The sequence below is a fragment of the Artibeus jamaicensis genome, unplaced genomic scaffold (genome assembly GCF_021234435.1).
Source record: "Artibeus jamaicensis isolate MK-2021 breed Jamaican fruit bat unplaced genomic scaffold, CSHL_Jam_final contig_233, whole genome shotgun sequence".
Taxonomy (NCBI): domain Eukaryota; kingdom Metazoa; phylum Chordata; class Mammalia; order Chiroptera; family Phyllostomidae; genus Artibeus; species Artibeus jamaicensis.
Window position 1 is genome coordinate 34,739,146 of NW_026521486.1, and position 16,798 is coordinate 34,755,943.

General features: G+C 44.9%; 1 protein-coding gene across 3 annotated transcripts in view; it reads left to right on the forward strand.

Annotated features, from left to right (window-relative positions):
- The first annotated feature begins 7,469 nt into the window (after positions 1-7,469).
- Positions 7,470-16,798, forward strand: part of RASSF8 (Ras association domain family member 8) — a 97,491-nt gene continuing 88,162 nt past the window's right edge. Inside the window, exon 1 of one of the 3 annotated variants that reach the window (XM_037144836.2) lies at positions 7,470-7,561. The gene's annotated coding sequence lies outside the window, so the exon portion shown is untranslated. Of the gene's footprint in view, positions 7,562-11,030; positions 11,117-16,798 lie in introns of those variants that run through there. The other 2 variants (XM_037144838.2, XM_053661769.1) reach the window with 2 other exon arrangements.

Below are 16,798 nucleotides of genomic sequence, written 5' to 3' on the forward strand. Positions count from 1 at the left end.
CAATCTCTCTGAGAAAAGAACCTTAGAATTCTTTTATTTAAATGAGTTGCCTTTACCTCTCATTCAGGTCAGAGAAACTGAAGGGCAGTGGTGGGAAGGGAACGGTCTCTCCTGGAAGGTGTCAGGCGTGGGACGCCACTCTGTCAACGTCTCCACCCGTCCGCCCCTGCCTTCCACTGCGCCTCACGGCACCCACTTGGGCTGTACTGCTGGAGGCCACCCCCAACTCCTTGCTTATTTCAGTAAGGTATCAGGAAACATTGTTGTGATTCTGGCCAATTATTTATTTCTATCCTGGCCTTACAGTAAAGGGAACGTCTCTTTCCCAGATTGGAAAACAAAGTATGATTTTCCTTCCCTCCTTCAAAGCCTGTAGTAGCCAGGGCCTTGTCACTCCTGCCCCACACCCGTTCCCAGTTGCCAACTTTTCTTCCATTTGTCCAAAATGATGTCTTCAGTGAAAGGTCGGGCTGCAAGGCTGGGGAGGAAGAGAAGCAGAGTCACCGATTTTGCTGGAGAAACTCCATGCACCACCTTGTCCCTGCTCCTGTGCCTCCTGCCCAATCCTGTCTCTCCTCTGGAGCTCCCTCTCTGCTTCTTTCACTCCCACCCTGCACCCCAGAACCTTTGCCCCCAACCTTCCAGGACAGCCTTAGGGTGCTCCCCTGAAATGCACGTAAAGCAATTATATAGCCTCTGTTTTCCCCAAACACCCACCAGTAGCACCCATGCTGGGCTTTGGCTCATCGGGCTAAATTTGGGAAGGAGAATAGCACGGGCGTGTTTTTCACTCTCCGCACACTTGCCATCATATTTAGCCGTCGAACTACTTGAACATGTCAGAGAAGCTGAAGATGACTGTTGGTTATATGAAGAATAGTAGAAAAGCCATATGAAGACAAAACTCTGAGTACGTCTCCAGAGGCAGCCAGGGGAGAGAGAAGTCCTGGTGGGCAGCAAAGAAACCAGCAGAGGAAACATAAGTAGGTAAATACATTTTTATGATCAGTGGGAGAACAGAAAGGGGAAGACTGGCAAGCAGGCTTCAGACAGAAGCCTTACCCAAGGGTCCCTTGTCCATCCCAGCCTCTCTGGACCCATCTTAAAGTCTCCTAACATTCTTACTTCCTCCCCTGCTGGGCACCATGCTTCAGTCCCTGAAGTCGCCACCAACTGCCACTCCTTGGCACAAAGGGTGGGTGAGAGAAGAGGGTGCTCCCAAGCTTACGCCAGGAGAGGTGATGTCTTCCTTGTATCTTGTACTCTGAAAATATTTTCCTTTCTAAACAAGGCTATACATATTGTCTGGCCTCTGCTACTTTCAGTAGCATGTTCCAGTTGTTACAGGATCATCAAAGGCTGGTCTGCAGCTCTAACCCACATATGATGTGTCACTGCACAGCCCAGCCCAGGTCCCCCTCTAGGGCTGGTACATGCGTCCCTAGCTGCTGTGAGTACTGGTTGCCTACTTTACAGGCTGCCTCACTCTCATAGAATCACCTTTGCTTTTGGGAAACAAGGTATGTTGGCATAGGGGGTTACTGCCAACCCAAAGCCAGTGAGTGACCGACAGCGGAGGTGCAGAAGGCCAGGCTCTCTGCCCCAGGGGGCCAACTCTGTGGTGATTGCTGCTCTTGAGTTCCCAGAGGATCAGTCTGAAGCTGGTCTCCAGCAGAGACCACACTCTTCCCTGGCATCATCCACACTGCTCTATGCAACCTCTCACACTCCCCTTCGCTTGAAGCACGCCCTCAGTAAGTCACTTGCACAAGAATCCCTGTCTCAGGTTCCACGTCCAGGTAACCCAACCAAAGACTCATGCTTATGCAATTAGATGGCTTTTACTGTCACCAGAGCGAATACATCTCTAGGGAAACCAATGGTGAGATGAAGAGCAGCCTAACAAGATCCCAAACCAAATTTCAACATATAACCCAAGTCAGTTTATCCTACTCCTGAGCCTCAGCCTAATATTGGCTCTCTTGATGAAACTACTAGATCTGTTCTATCGAATCCAAAATGAAGACTTATTTCCTCATACTCTAAGGTAATTTTCCTCTTAACTATGAATATGAATTATTATACTTATTGAATCAGATATGTAACATTTGCTATTAATCAATACATTTGTTACAATTCTTAAAATGTGGCTGAATGATTCTAAAGCATTTTGTAATAATTACTCTTGCTATGATCATATAAATCTCACATTTTTAGTCAGTTGTATTTTTCCCCCCCATGAACTGTAAAATCTGCTACTGTGATTGGCTGAGTCCCTGTTAAGGAGGCTCTGGTTAAGGAGGCTCTGGTTAGTCTAGCAGTATTATTATTAAACACATCTGATTTCCAGTTTGCAATTAATAAAAATATAATTAAATACACAAAGGCAAAGCAGAAGATAATTTTAATCTATTATGATTCAGAAGTCATATTAGGGTCATCACTATAAATCTCAATTACAGTATTGCAGAACTGTAGGGAGACTGATGAGTGGCGCTTGGTTGAAAGAATGCCAGATAGACCAGATTTTTACTCCATGTATTTATAACATCAGCTACCGCATTCATTGATTTCCCCAATACACTGATCCTAGAATAAGCTTTTGTAGAATCCCCTATAGTTAATTTCAGCTGACTAAATCCATTCTTCTAAGCCTACAATTAAAAAACCAAGACTGTTTCATTTTCATGGGGTTATCTTCTCAAAAAACAACCATGGGGTTATCTTCTCAAAAATCTACCTAAATAAAGACCCAATCACATTTTAAATTCTATTTCTGAATACATTTGGTTGTATCCCTTTTGATAGAATGTGTGGTGGTTTCCAATTTATTTTCTTTCCATACTATACTTCATTGGCTAGCAAAGTAGACTGATTATCACCCTCCTGCCCAGTCTGATGATTTGGTAACTAAATATTTTTTTAAGAAGAAACTATCATTAAATTTAAAATTTCCACATATCTGAGTACTATTGGTTGTTTCTAAAAAGCCCATTTATATTGATCAAATAAATCACAGTATTTATAGATCTCTCCGGTGTTTCAGTATGTACATAAGATTTTCCTTAGGAATGGGAAAGAATACCATATTTTCTTGCTTTTTACACACACATATACCAAAGGGAAGAGGTGACTTTTTTCTTTTCCTTCCAAACTTATCACTACTAGTGACTAAATAAAGGCTTGTAAGATAGGCTGAATAACTCTAAATGACCTTATTTGTACAAATTTTAGCATATGACTGGGCCTCAATATAGTCTTGAGGTCACAAGATAACTGCTGTAACCCCAGCTATCACATCCATGTTCCAGGCAAGAACAGGGCTTCAGTTGGCCCTGCCAGTACCCCACCACCAGACACACCAATAAGGAGTTTTCCTGGAAGCCCTACACAACACCCTCCAAACACATACCATGGGCCTACACTTAGTAATGCTGATCTGCAAGGAAGGTTGTGAAATGAAATCTGTCACTGGGCACAAAGTCAGGGTTTTGTTACTAAGAAAGAAGGGAGAAAGGGAGTGGGGTAGGCAGCTAGCACTTTCCGTCTCATTTTCTTTTTTTAGGATATGTTTCACAAAATGAACTGTGAGCTCATAGAAGGATAAAATTATATCAAATTGATTTTTGTAATCCTGGAACCTAGCACAATACCATAGCTTATTATGTTTCTTTTTGTGTTTATTAATGAAAGAAAAAAAGGACTTTAGCTAGTTATAGTTTAGAATGAAGAAAATAAAAAAAAATCATAACTCGGGAACAGGTGGCAGTAGTTTATTCCATTTATATTGTCATTCATTTGTTTAATTGTTATTTCAACTAATAATTGAGTTCCCAGTCTGAGCCAGGCCCTCTGGCAGGCTTGGGGGTGGGCTTGGGAGAGGGGAGTGCCGGCTCCATAAATAAAGGAGCAAGTTCAGAGTAACGTCACAGGGGACTTGAGCAGTGGTCCCGAACCACTGCTGGAGAGGGCGCAGAGCTCCCAGTAGTCTGGGTGAAAAAGGGAGTGGGGAAAGGAGGAGGGAAAAAGAAAGATAGGTGGGGCTACAGGAAAAAGAAACTAATATTATATGCAGAAGTCCATAATTTATTCCTCCCAGCACACACACCTATTTGCTGTGACAAAAATGTTTGTCTATCCCTTGGACTTCCTCATGAAAGGATTTCCTGACGCTTTGCCGTGTTTGGATGTGACCCACTGATGAGCTTCTAGGCTGGCCTAACCTGCAGTCACAGCTGTGTTCCATGGACCATGTTTAAGCATGGAGCACCTCTCTTCTCAGCAACCCACCTGATAGGGTGATGTTCGTGGTGGACCAGTTTGGGAAATGCTGGTCTTGACATATATTTCTCAAACTTGCAATATGACTTGCCAGGGATTTCCAGAGAAAGGGATTTATACTCAGGAACTGCAGATTCGAACTTGGTTTTCCTAGTGTGTTAATACCTTGGATTTCAGTTTCACAAGTAACTGAACCGGAGAGACCCATGATTTGATTGAACTACAGAGTGACCATTTCGGCAAATCCCTTTGATGATTTGACTAGTAATAGGGACACTGCCATCTCTTCCTGCAAATAATTCAATTCAGTTCATAACATATAAGACTAGAAACATATCTACACCAATTCCTATTATCTTTGCCCACCTACATTAAGAGATGGTTCCCTAACCATGAAGCAGCAGCCATAGAGAAAGAGAGATCTGAAGATGCTATGTCACTGGCTTTGAAGATAGGAGAAGAAGCCATAAGCCAAGAAATGCAGATGGCATCTAGATGCTGGGAAAGGCAAGGAACTGGATTTTCCCCTAGAGCCTCCAGATAGAACATAGTCCACACCTTGATTTTCTGATTTCTGACCTCCAGAACTGTAAGATAACACATTCTTGTTGTTTTTATCCACTAAGTCACAGTCACTTGTTTATAGTTAGCAACAGAAAATTTATACATAATTATATATCTGTAGGTTCTATCCCTCCTGCCCCCACCCTGCCCTGTTCATTCCCACTGTTTTCCCCATAAGTCTCTCTCCCTTGGTATTCTCCTCTTTTCTGAATCTATCCTTTCAGATGCTTTTCTTGGAATTCAAATCTGATTACGTCGAAGAGCCTGAAGTTCATGAACGCTCACTGATTTCTAGTTAGGTTACTTTTTGCGACTATAATTAGAAACCAGAAATAGTTGTTTACAACTCCTGTCAAAGACATTTGGTGTGATCTGAGGGAGGCTTAACAGGGATGTGATTATAGCTAAGAAAGCTTAAAACAAATTGCACTATACACTGAAGAAAGAATGCATTAACCACATGGGACTGAGGTAGGGAACAGATTGATCTGGATTTATCCAGGATTGAACAGAGGTAAATTTACTGCCTTCAACAGCCGTCGGTAAGGCACATTCCGGTTTATAGGTGGGGCTGTATCAACACAAGTAAGTGCTTCTAAATAGTGACCATGGTTATCGGATCACAGTACATTTCATCCTGATTTACACCCTAGTCTCATGAAAGTTGGATGTCATGAGTCAGGGAACTTGTTCAGCCCTGGATGTATGATGAAATCGATGTCAGGTCCCTACTGGTGACCAACAGAAACTGTACTAAGGCTCTTCTACTTGGTATGATCCGGAATCCAGGTTTACCAATAGCCGCACACCACCACATAAGAGGAATGACTATAAACAACAACAAAAGGGGAGGAAAGTTCAGAGAAGGAAGGAGAAGTCAACATTTGCAAATGCCACAAGGATGGGGATTAAAATTTTCCATGAGACTTGGCAATTTAGGTGGTGACTGAATGTTCAGTGGACTGAAAGGGTCACGAGGGAATGAGAGCTATGGAAATGGTTGCGTTAAGGTTGGAAAACTCAGAAAAGGATCCTTGCCCTACAGAATCATCTTTAAATGACGTTCCCTTGGTTTTCACCTTGGGATCGAAGAGAACTCTTCTTCTCCCCAAATCCTCCAAATGTTGCTTAGCCAAATCTGAGTCTTACCATTTCTCTCTCCTCAATTAACCTCTGAGGTAGAGGAACTAGTGAGCTGTGCAGTAACTAAAGGTCGAAAAACAAGAAACCAAAAGCCTACCAACGCAAACTCAAGACAAACAAAACATATCAGGCCCTGAGAAAGATGAGCTGTAACAAGTTGTGCTTCCAATGTAATATTCTTGTTTTGATAATTAATAAAAAATATCTGGAGAATTAAAAGGGACATTTTTATCATTGGAATGCTGTCTTGCATCTCATCCATTATTTTCACGCCCCCCCCCAACTTCTCTGCAAATTAATAACTGTTGAAGAGTTACGGGCATGTGTGAGCACAAGCCGGACCCAAGTCTGAATTTAGTCCACTGGCTAGAGTAATTGCACGCCAAAAAAAAATGTGGAATAGTGAAAGCAATATACATATCTGCATTTCTAGATGAAAGCACTGTTTCTTTCCTTCCTTAATTATTTGCAATATTTAAAGGGAGGTAAGGGGAGGGAGGGTCCTGAATCTGAGCCCAGCTCTTTCTAAACTCGGTTACTCGTGTCTGATTCATTCCCTGTTTTTTTGTTATTTGTCTCTGTCATTGCCTGCTGTTGAGAAGGGGGTCGCTGAATCACTGCAACTCCAGACGAAAGCCATTCAAACTCAGTCCAGGAGGTTGGCAGGGCTTTTTTTTTTTTTTTTGGTTACGGAGAAAGCCGCCTACTTTCCGGGGTGACCGTAGAGGGCAGTTTTCGAGAGTCACCCCGGGCTACAAAAGATTTTGCTCTTGTGAGAGGCAGTGAGGCACCGGTCATCTCACCATTTTGGCTCTCCGGCCCATAGGCCTCGGTGGCCTGGGAGTGTGTAGCGGGCGGAGAGGCAGCGGGGTCCGGAGCGAACGTGGCCCGGTGGGCCGGAGCGGCCCTACCGTACTCCCCGCCGTTTTAAGAGCTCCCACAATGCAGCGCTGGCGTCCCAGTTCCGTTACACTGTCTCTCCCGGCGCCGGAGAACCGGGGAGACGCGGGCGGGAGAGACGGGAGCCACGGCTGTAACCCGAGCGCCTGGCCGAGGGGGGCGCCCCGCACCGCTCCTCTCGCGCGCTCAGACCGCCGCTCGGCGAGGGGCGGAGCCGCTGGCCGCCCGGCCCGGCCCTTGGCCCGGCCCCCAGCCCAGAGCCTCCGGCCGCGGGAGCGAGCCGGTCGCCAACTCCGCAGCCAGTGCTCGCTGCTGTCCCGCATCTCGACCACCGCCCGGCTCTTCGCCCAACCTCGCCCGCCCTCCCGCAGAAGCGGCCGTGGTGCCGGGGGCAGCTCCCGCCGGCTGCGGCGCCGCCGCTGCCCGCAAGCTCGCACACTCCCGCAGCCCCGCCAGGGGCGTCCTCACTCACCTAGCGCCGGCCGGGAGGTGCGCGGAGGCAAGCGCCGGGGCCTCGCTCCAGTGCGAGCGCGGTCCGCGGAAGGAGGCGCGCGGAGCTGCGCGGCCGGGGACGGGTGCCGGGTGGCTGCTGAGCTCCGGGCTCCATCGCGTCCCCAAAGCCCGGGCCAGTCCCGCCGGGCGGCCTGCGGGGGCGGCGCAGTTGCGAAACTGAGTGAGTATTAACTTTACTCGGCGGCCGCGATTTCTGGGCAGTGTCTGGGATCCCTCCTTCCTCCTTCCTAAACCGTCGAGTCCCTGATCCCCTCTCCGCACCTGGGGCTTCTTCGCCCGTCCTGCCCCTACCGCACTTCCTCCGGTTCACCTTTCTCTCCCTGCATTCCCTTTTGCGTGTTCTGCCCGCAGCACACGCGCGTCTGCCTGAAAAGTACGAGCTCGCTCCTCGCTTCTCCGTTTCTTTAGTGTCCTTGGCAAGGGAATTTAGAGGCCACTTTTGTTAGGAAGGGAAATGTATGTCTGGTTTCTCGGATATTTTTTCCTCGAAATGGAAATCTGATGCTCTCTTGCCGGACGGCGATTTGTTGAAACGTTTCTTTTCTCCTCTGAAACAGTGATTGGTTTATAGGTTTTTAAATTTTGTCTGAACGATGAACCCTCCACCGTCCCTATTCCCCTTGGCTGCCAACCCGTATAGGGAGGGGAGTCCAGAAGAGGGGACTTTCAGAGTGATTCCTTTTTTTTGCACGGTAGAAACTTTGAGAGGGTAAATCGTAGGAAACTTAAGATTTCACTTGAAAGGGCGTGAGCTTTGAATGTGGGTCCTTGTGCGGCACTGAGTCTTACAAACCAAGTACCTGGTTTATAATCCAGCGTTGCATTGTTATTTTAGCATCATAGAGCCGCCTGGTGTTGCTAAATCACTACTTTCTCAGCCTCAAATGGCATCTTGAGCAGTGCAAGCATGGGATATAATTGCGGGTCAGTATTGACCCTGATGTTTTAGGGATTTAGAAGGAAATAGATATGCAGGGCACGGTTCATAGCTGATTCAAACCCATCAGGTTAGCCTCGTCAATACATCAAAGCATTGCATTTTAAAAAATGACTCCAGCCTGGTAATGGCTAGAACCAACATTTATGGATTTTCCAGTATAATGAGGCTCAGCAGTTCCTCATGAGATCTGTTGTGTCCCCAGGAAGCGCCTGTTAGCATGATAGATCTCTGCTTTTTTGTCAGTTGGATTGAGTACTCATTTTGGTAGGAGACCTCAGGTAGGTTTTTTTTTTTTCTTTTGTAAAGTCTTTCATCTTTCCGTTGCCAGGAGTTAACAGTCATGTTGTGAAGGAACAGAACATGGGAAGCTTTCTTAATGGGTTTTCAGCATCCTGTCGTTTGTGCAGTTGAGGCAGTAGTGAATGCAGCTAGCCCCCTACAGGGAGAGGTGGATACAAGAATCAGGACACAGGACACAGCATTATCATTTTGAAGAGTGGTTTGTGAGTATTTATCTTTTAGCAGGCACATTAGTGGCGCTTTTAATTTTATTTTCTCTCCATGGAGAACTCTCCCTGAGCCATAAAAATTACATGTGACCATACCCCCCACTAAGAAGACTCAACATAATTTGATGATTGAAAGTATCAGACCCAACAAAATGTAATTTGTAATGTAGATGACAAAACCTTTGAAAAATCTCCCCCATCCTCATTTCCTCTTTTTTTAAGAGTCTCAAGCTGGTCCTTTCAGTAATAGACACAATTGGCAGTAATGCATTTAGTTCTTCCCTTCCAGGCTTATTAATCAAGCCTAATTTCTGCGTTTCACTAACTGAGGGGGACATCAGAGAGCTGAGAGAGAGAGAAAGGGAGGGGCAGATAGACAGCAAACCATGGGACTGGGCAGGTAGGAAAGGTATTTCAGTTTGCCAAAGTGTCAGCATGCTTCAGGGAAAAGCAATTGAGAAGAAGAGAGAATGTTTAAGTGTTTTTAGGGTGCGTGTGTACTGAATTTGACATTTGGTTGAGATATCTGGGAATTGCAGATTTTAAATTCTTTGTGGTTGTGGTGTCATTTCTGTTTGCCTAATTTTTTTTAAGTTTTTTGATTTTTTTTTTTTTTATGTGAATCACAAACCCTGGCTTTCATAGCCTTCTGCCCTGGTTGGCTTGCATTTTTGACTTGAATGCCTTGTTCATTTTGAAAAATGATTAGTTTTGTTCAGAGTTCTTGCTCATTAAAGTTGATGTATATAATGACTTGAGAGTAAAAATACTGTTTGCTGCTAGTTATTGTTGCTCCTTTCATTATGGTTGATTCCTGGCATAATGCTTTGTTATTTACGGCACAACATTTAGGTTCTAGATATCTTGCTAGTATGCAAAAGATTACAGAATTCTTTGCAGGTATAGATGGGAGTGGGAAAGGAAAACATGCATTATGGACCTGGAGGACCTGGGTTTAAGAAATCTGAGGACCTAGATTTAAGAAATAACGTATCACCTCGTTTACTCTCCTTGGGTGCTAGCTTGCTCCATCCATCAACAGTCTTCAAAATTCAAAGTGTAGAGATAGTTTCCAAGAACTTCGTATAGTGATAAGAAGGCTTATCCCACAGCCAGCCAGCCAGCCAGATTTAAGTGGCAGGTGTGACTTGTCACGTCAAGCTGAATGAGCATGGCCATGCTACTTTAGCCTCTGTGATCTACAGTTTGCTTTCTGTGAAATGGGAATACTGCTACTAAAAGGGCGGCTGGGACAAGTAGGAGACCTAATGTAGTTCCTGGCACATCTTAGCCAATGAACGGCAGCATCTCAGACTTCTCCAGAACTGAGTCTTTCAAATTGTTTCTGCTTTTTTTCACCTCATCCATCTAGAGTGGCTCAGGCCAGAAGGCTCCTGTTATCCTGTACTCTCTTTTTTGTTCTATCACCACCTCGCCCCGCCCAACCAGTTTGTCACAAATTCCTACTTTTCTGGTGAAATCTCTCTCCAACCTGTCTGATTTTTCAGTCTCCGTTACGCAACCATTCTTGGTCAGGCCACCATTATCTTTCCCAATTGCACACACTCTGCACCCATTCTGATCTCTTTCCCCAGGCATCCTGAAAAACAAAGATGTCACTTAGCTGTTTAAAGCTCTTAGGAAGCACATTTATACTTGGGATAAAATACAAAATCTTCCACAGGCCCACGAGGTCCTGTGTGGTTTGGCCCCTGCATGCCATCTTCCTCTCTTGTCAGCCACATTGGCAGTTACCCAGCAGACCCCCCTGAGGGCTGGTGCCCAGGCTGTTGTTTTGTGATCATCTCTGTGAGTAAGTTCTCGCTCTGGATGCTGATTCAAATATCCCTTCATAAAGTCTTCTCTGAGAAGGCCATCCTTAGCGTCATGTAATTAGAACCTCTTCGTTTTCTCCCTAACAGCACAATCACCTTTTCCCTTAGTATTTTTCACAATTTATAATTACATTATTTAATTGCTTGATGTTTCTCTCTTGCCTTGAGGGCAGGAAAAATGCCTGGTTTATTTGCCAGTATATAACCACAGCCTGGGGGTGGGGGGAGTGTGTGTTCTGTGTGTATGTAGTGGTGCTCAGTAGTTACTGTTGTAGTGAATGAGGTAGTACTGCCAGTTTACATTTTGTTTGGAATGCCTTCTCATCACTGTCAAATCTGCTCTTCATAACAAAAAAACCAGGCCGATACTCCCCTGTGTTCCTTTTTTGCTGGTTTGATGTATAATACGAAACAGCCTTTGCAGATGTAAGGTAAAATTAATACATTTGGGCTCTGTGGAAAAACTTATAGTAATAAATTGAGACACCTTTTAATTAGTGGTACCCTTGTGATTTTTCTGGTGTGGATAATCCTTTTTTCTAAGTATATCATTAAAATAATTACGCTTTTTTCATCAGCACAGGATTACTGAAAGAAAAAAATCTTACCCTGTCATTGTTTTACATGTCACGTGATAACACGTTACTCAGCAGCTATGGGTGCCCAGTGCAAGGTTTGAAAAGAAGGCAGGGAAACTGGAGTAGAGAAAGGAGAGTTACCGCCCCCAGGAGCTTAGCACTGTCCAGCTGTTGGTGTGACTCGCATGAAGAGCTAGATTTCATCTGACCGTTTGTTAAGGTAGATGAGCCCTGGAGTTGTTTAAAAATGGGAGCCACCTAGAGGTCTGGGAGTTCTTTTTCCCTGTCTCACTAAAGCATTTCTTGTCTCAGCCAAAAAAAGGTCTCATGACTTTTGAAGGCCAAGGAAGGTTTAAAGCTTTGTTTGGGAATTTGTGTCATGTGGTTGCTCTTTACACAATGTTACTTTGATGAACTTACAACTCTGAAGTATTTATGTCTTTATTATTAATGTTTCTAGTCTCTGTTCCTTATATAATCACTAACATTTTCTTTTGACTTGTCTTCTGGACTTTAATTTCCTTCTAGAGTTTTTCTGTACACCCTTAGATGATAATTCCAATTCTTTTCTAGTTTTGTATCTTGTAGGCTACTAGGTATACAGGGAACCTGACAGCTGATTCTAGTTCTTTCAGGATTTATTTCTTTGTACTCAACCGCTGGATTTCCCCCAAAAGTTATACCTCTGAGTGGTCTGGACCCCAAGTCTTTGCTGCCAGAAGCTGGGTGCCCTTGGGTCGAGAAAACAGAGAGGGTTAAAGCAGCATTTTTAAACACTATTCTTTGCCACACTCTGGGCCCAATGTTCTCATAAAAGAGGAGTAAATACTTCACCTGCTCAAAATCATAAGAAGGAACTTTGAGTTTTTCATACATTCACTTAACTCAAGGAAATTATTCCTGTTGTACCCTCATTTTCCCAGCCTTTATTTTCTAGACAGGAACGTGTGACAAGATTGAGATGCCCTCCTTTACCGTGCCTCGGTGCTTATCTAGACCTGATTTCACTTGTATAAAAATAACGGGAGTGTGGCCAGAGAGGGGCGCCCCATGTGATCGGACCCTGTGGCAGGCCTCTGTGCCCCCAGGACATTTGCATCATGAGGAGCCACCACTGTGGAGGAGAAGAAAGTTATGGTTGGAGCCCTTGTTATTTTTTCCTTCATGTGTTACTTTAGTGGTTACTTTAGGTGACCTTGAACAAGTTGCCTGGAGCTCTTTAGTACCAATAATATTTATTACCTATTTGGTCTTTCATTCATTCAGAAATGAACTATATGCCTTTCCATTCATGGGGCTATAGCAGAGAACAAAACACACGGAATTCCTGCTCTCATAGAAAGTGTCCTCTCCTGAGGGGAGTTAGATCACAAATGAATGAGTGATTTTCCATTTTTTTAATACGATGATGATAAATGCTCTGGAGGAAAGAAAAATGAAGCGAGATGGAAGAATTGAACATGCTGGCAGTGGGAGTGCAGGTGCTATGTGATATTGGATGAGCAGGAAGTCCTTTCTCATGGGAGCTCATGAGTACAAACCATAATGACATGAAGGAGCTACCTCTGTACCTGGAGGAAGTGCACCCCACACAGAGGAGCTGGTGGAGCACAGGTGTTCAGTCGGAGCCATGAGGTTGGGGGCCGCGTGGGGCAGCAGCAGGAGATGAGGCCGAAGAGGTAGCAGGGGCCCCTGTTCTAGGGCCTAGCTGTGCCCAGGACCTTGGTTTTTACTCCTAAGTGAGAAGACGGTTGTGGGCCTTAAAGGAAGGGATGAATTGGAGGGTAGCATGGAGTGTTAGGCAAGAATGTGAACTCTGGAGCTGGCTGCCAGGATTTAATCCCAGCTCTGAACTCATCGGCTCCCTGACCACTGAGTGGTTGTGTAAGTGCCTTCTGCCTCATCGGTAATGAGAATAGCAGTGATACCTATCTCATGGTGGTGTGAGGATTACAGGAGCCAATATTTGTAAAGAATGGAGCATGGTGAGTAGAGAGTATTTGAAAAGTATAGTGCTTGTTAAATAAAATTAGTGAGATTGAAAAGCCTCATTTTGCTGCCCAATGGAAAGGGCTTGTGTCAAGGAAAATTAAGAATAGATTTAGGAAGCCGAGACATAGAAACAACCTAAGAATCCATCAGTGGATGAACGGATAAAGAAAATGTGGTTTATATACACACTTTTATCTCAGCCAGAAAAAAAGAAGGAAATCCTGCCATTTGCAACAACATGGATGGATCTTGAGGGCATTACACTAAGTGAAATAAGTCAGAGACAAACACCACATAATCTCACTTATATGTGCAATACTAAAAAAGCAAACAAAAAACCACTGAGCTCATAGATGCAGAGCACAAACTTGTGGTTGCGAGAAGCCAGGGGGTGGGGAGGAGGAGTATGGCTAAAAAGATACAGACTTTCAGTTTTAAGATAAAGAAGTCCTGGGATACAATGTACACCATGGTGATTTTAAAAAAGATAGTAACTAGAAGCAGGAAGACCAGTTAGGCAATTGCAGTGATTCACACTGGGGGAAGGGGAGGCGGGGTTAGATACGGTGCTAGTGGTGGAAGTGGGGGTGACCTGTTGGCTGAAGGATTAGATCTGCTTTTCCTCCCATCTCTGATTTTTCTAAGACTTCTTTGATGCCTCCTTCTCTCCTGTTTGACCAGGGGTTCTCAAACACAGTGCTACTATTTGGAACTATGTGGGGGCATTTTTTGGTCGGCACAGAGACTGGGCTGTGGATATTTCCTGTGTTTAGTGGGCAGGGACTGGGCCAGGGTGCTCAGCATCCTGTGTAGTGAGGACTCGTCCCTTGCAGTTTGCCAATAGCATTCTGGTTGAGAAATGCTTCTTTAGACTTTCTCACCATGTCTTCTCACTGCTCCCAAGCCCAGGATTTCTTAACCTACAGTCCTGTGTGGGCAGCAGGTGTCCTGTAAGCTGCCTGTTATTTTCCCCAACATGTTCTTTGTTAATGTGCATTCTGAGCTGGGGGGTGAGCATGTTCATCAAGTTTTCAGAAGTGCCTGTAACCCGAGAATGTGCGAATTCCTGCTGTGAGTGGTCTCTCTCACCCACTTTCATGGGTTTTGCTCCAGCCTGTGTGGTGGCGGACTTCCACATCCATCCCACTCTGTCCTCTGGCTGCTGGGCCCCTCCCTGCTCAGCCAGTGCAGTGGTTCCTCTTAACTTCTCCTAACTTCTTCCTTTATTTCCTGCCAGGGTTTGCAACTCCATTGTCCACCTTACTCCTGATCTTGCCTTTCTCGTGTCACCTCACCTTGATTAATTCATTTCTCCCTTCTGATTTTACCTCCCGGACAGCTGAGGCACTCTTTCCCTTTTCCTTGTCGTTTGCTACTCCAATTTAACATCTCATTTACATTGTTGCCACTTCACTGGCCTCCCCATCTGAGACCCATCTTTCACACAGTAGCCAGATGGGCTCTTAGATACACAAATCTCACTGTGTCACTGACTTGCTGAAACCTCAACGCTGACACACAACCTCTGAAACCTGGCACTGGTTCCCGTCCTGGGCTGGCCAGGTGGCCGTCCTGCCTCCCTGCTTGGCTGCCCTCCAGCTCTCTTCCCCCGTTCGTCCCCCTGTGCCAGGCTCCAGCAAGACTAAATAAGCTGTTTCATGAGTTGATGCTGAAACACCTAACCATGCTATTGGTCACACGAGAAAGATGGTTCAGCCTCTCCCTGACCTACCGAAATGTTCCGTGTTCCAAAACACAGCCCGGCTCTTTCCTCTTCCTGCGGGAGGAGCACGCTCCCTGAGGCGTCTCCCTTCGCCTTCTTCTGTACCAAGCACGGGCATAGTTCCCTTCTCCCTCTGCATTTTAGTTTCCGAAGCTCTCTGCTTCATATAAGTGAGCCTCTGAGAGGCTCTTCTTAACCTCATTTGTTCACAAGATCAAAGTGACTAAGAGGACTTTAAGCTCATAGTCCCCCGATGCAGTTCAAGGAGTGGGAGTTGGTTCTTTGAAGCTTTATAACTAGTTATGCCCTTGCTGCTGGGTGTTCTGTAGGGCATCTTTTCCCCGAAGTGGAACAGCTCTGTCTACATTAAAAATCTCTTGAGGCAGGCAGATCCTCCATGGTCTCTTCGGAGCCCTGGGGAGCCTCTTAGTAGCCCTTGGTATCCAAGTTCATTCCTCACCACTTGAACTGCAAGAGTGGGCTCACCCCTGGCTCTGTTCAGCCTATCTGTTCTAGAACAATTTCCTGGCCTTCTTCACTAACATTGGGCCAAGTTTCCACCTTTGGCCCCAGTCATCCTGTTGTGTATTCAAAATGGAAAAACTTAGGGAGATCTCTCTTCTCTGTCCTGGCTGATTATTATTGCGAGGTTATGATCGGTATAGTTACTCTTTTTCACCCTCAGCCTCATTCATTTTTTGCCCTTCAAGGTTCTTCCCAGTTTTCATATTCCAAAGGAAAAAAAGAAAAGAAAAATATTTATCAGCACTCTCAACTGTTTGAATAAGCTCTCCTTTCATTTCTGTCATAATTGTGTGTGTCTTTTTTATCGGCACTCATGTGCCATACTTTTGCATTAGCAGGTATGGTGTGATTAATAAATGTTTGTAAAAATATTTAAAAGCATTTTAAACACAGCAAGCACATCCGGCCACAGCATAAGGAACATGAAGGCACCCACCAGGCAGCATTTTCAGAGTCTCGCTCTAGGACGGGTATTCGTCTGTGTACTTGTGGTCTGGAAGCTCAGGAGTGGGGTGGTCAGGGTTTGTCTCATACTGCTCCACTGGAGAGCAGGGTTCCTATTCCATGGTCCACCAGCTCTTAGCTCTTTGACGGCAGGGACTGATCTGATTTTCATTGGCTCCTTGGGGTGTGGCTCTGTCAGTTGTAGAATAAAGTCCCTGAGCTGGCTAGTACTTACATCCTCAAGGGGAGCCAGGCGAAGCTGCCTCTAAACATTTAGCTGTGCAGACTAAACAAAGAGTTTGGAACATAGCTGACTGGAACATTCATGTTGCATGGATGACGGAGGTGATACTGAAATCTAGACTGTTAGGAACGGAGGTTTTACTCGGCTTCTGAAAACAGTTCAGCAAACAGGAAGTACCTGCCGTGTTCGGGAGTCGGTCCTGTGAGGGTACCAGGAGGGGCGATGTGCTTTGTGGTTTTTGGAAGGCTTATAATTGAGCAATGAGGATGCAGTAAATGTATAAATAATTACTTATGGAAGAGTATGCTATAATGTGTAATTATATAAATATATAAAACAGTATGGAGAGAGAGTGGCTAAGTGATTTAAAGGGTAAAAGTATTCACTACAGCAGTACTTACCATAATAAACACTGGAGGCATCTAAATGGTTGATAGCAGTTAAATAAATTATGGTATAGGCACCAGATGGACTGTTACACAGCCATTAAAAATACTCATGAAGAATTTACAGTGATTTAGGTAAATGCTTATGCTTTTATGTTAGGTGAAGTATCAGAAATAAACTTAAATACACGGTGTGATCACAATTTTTTTTAAAAAAAACC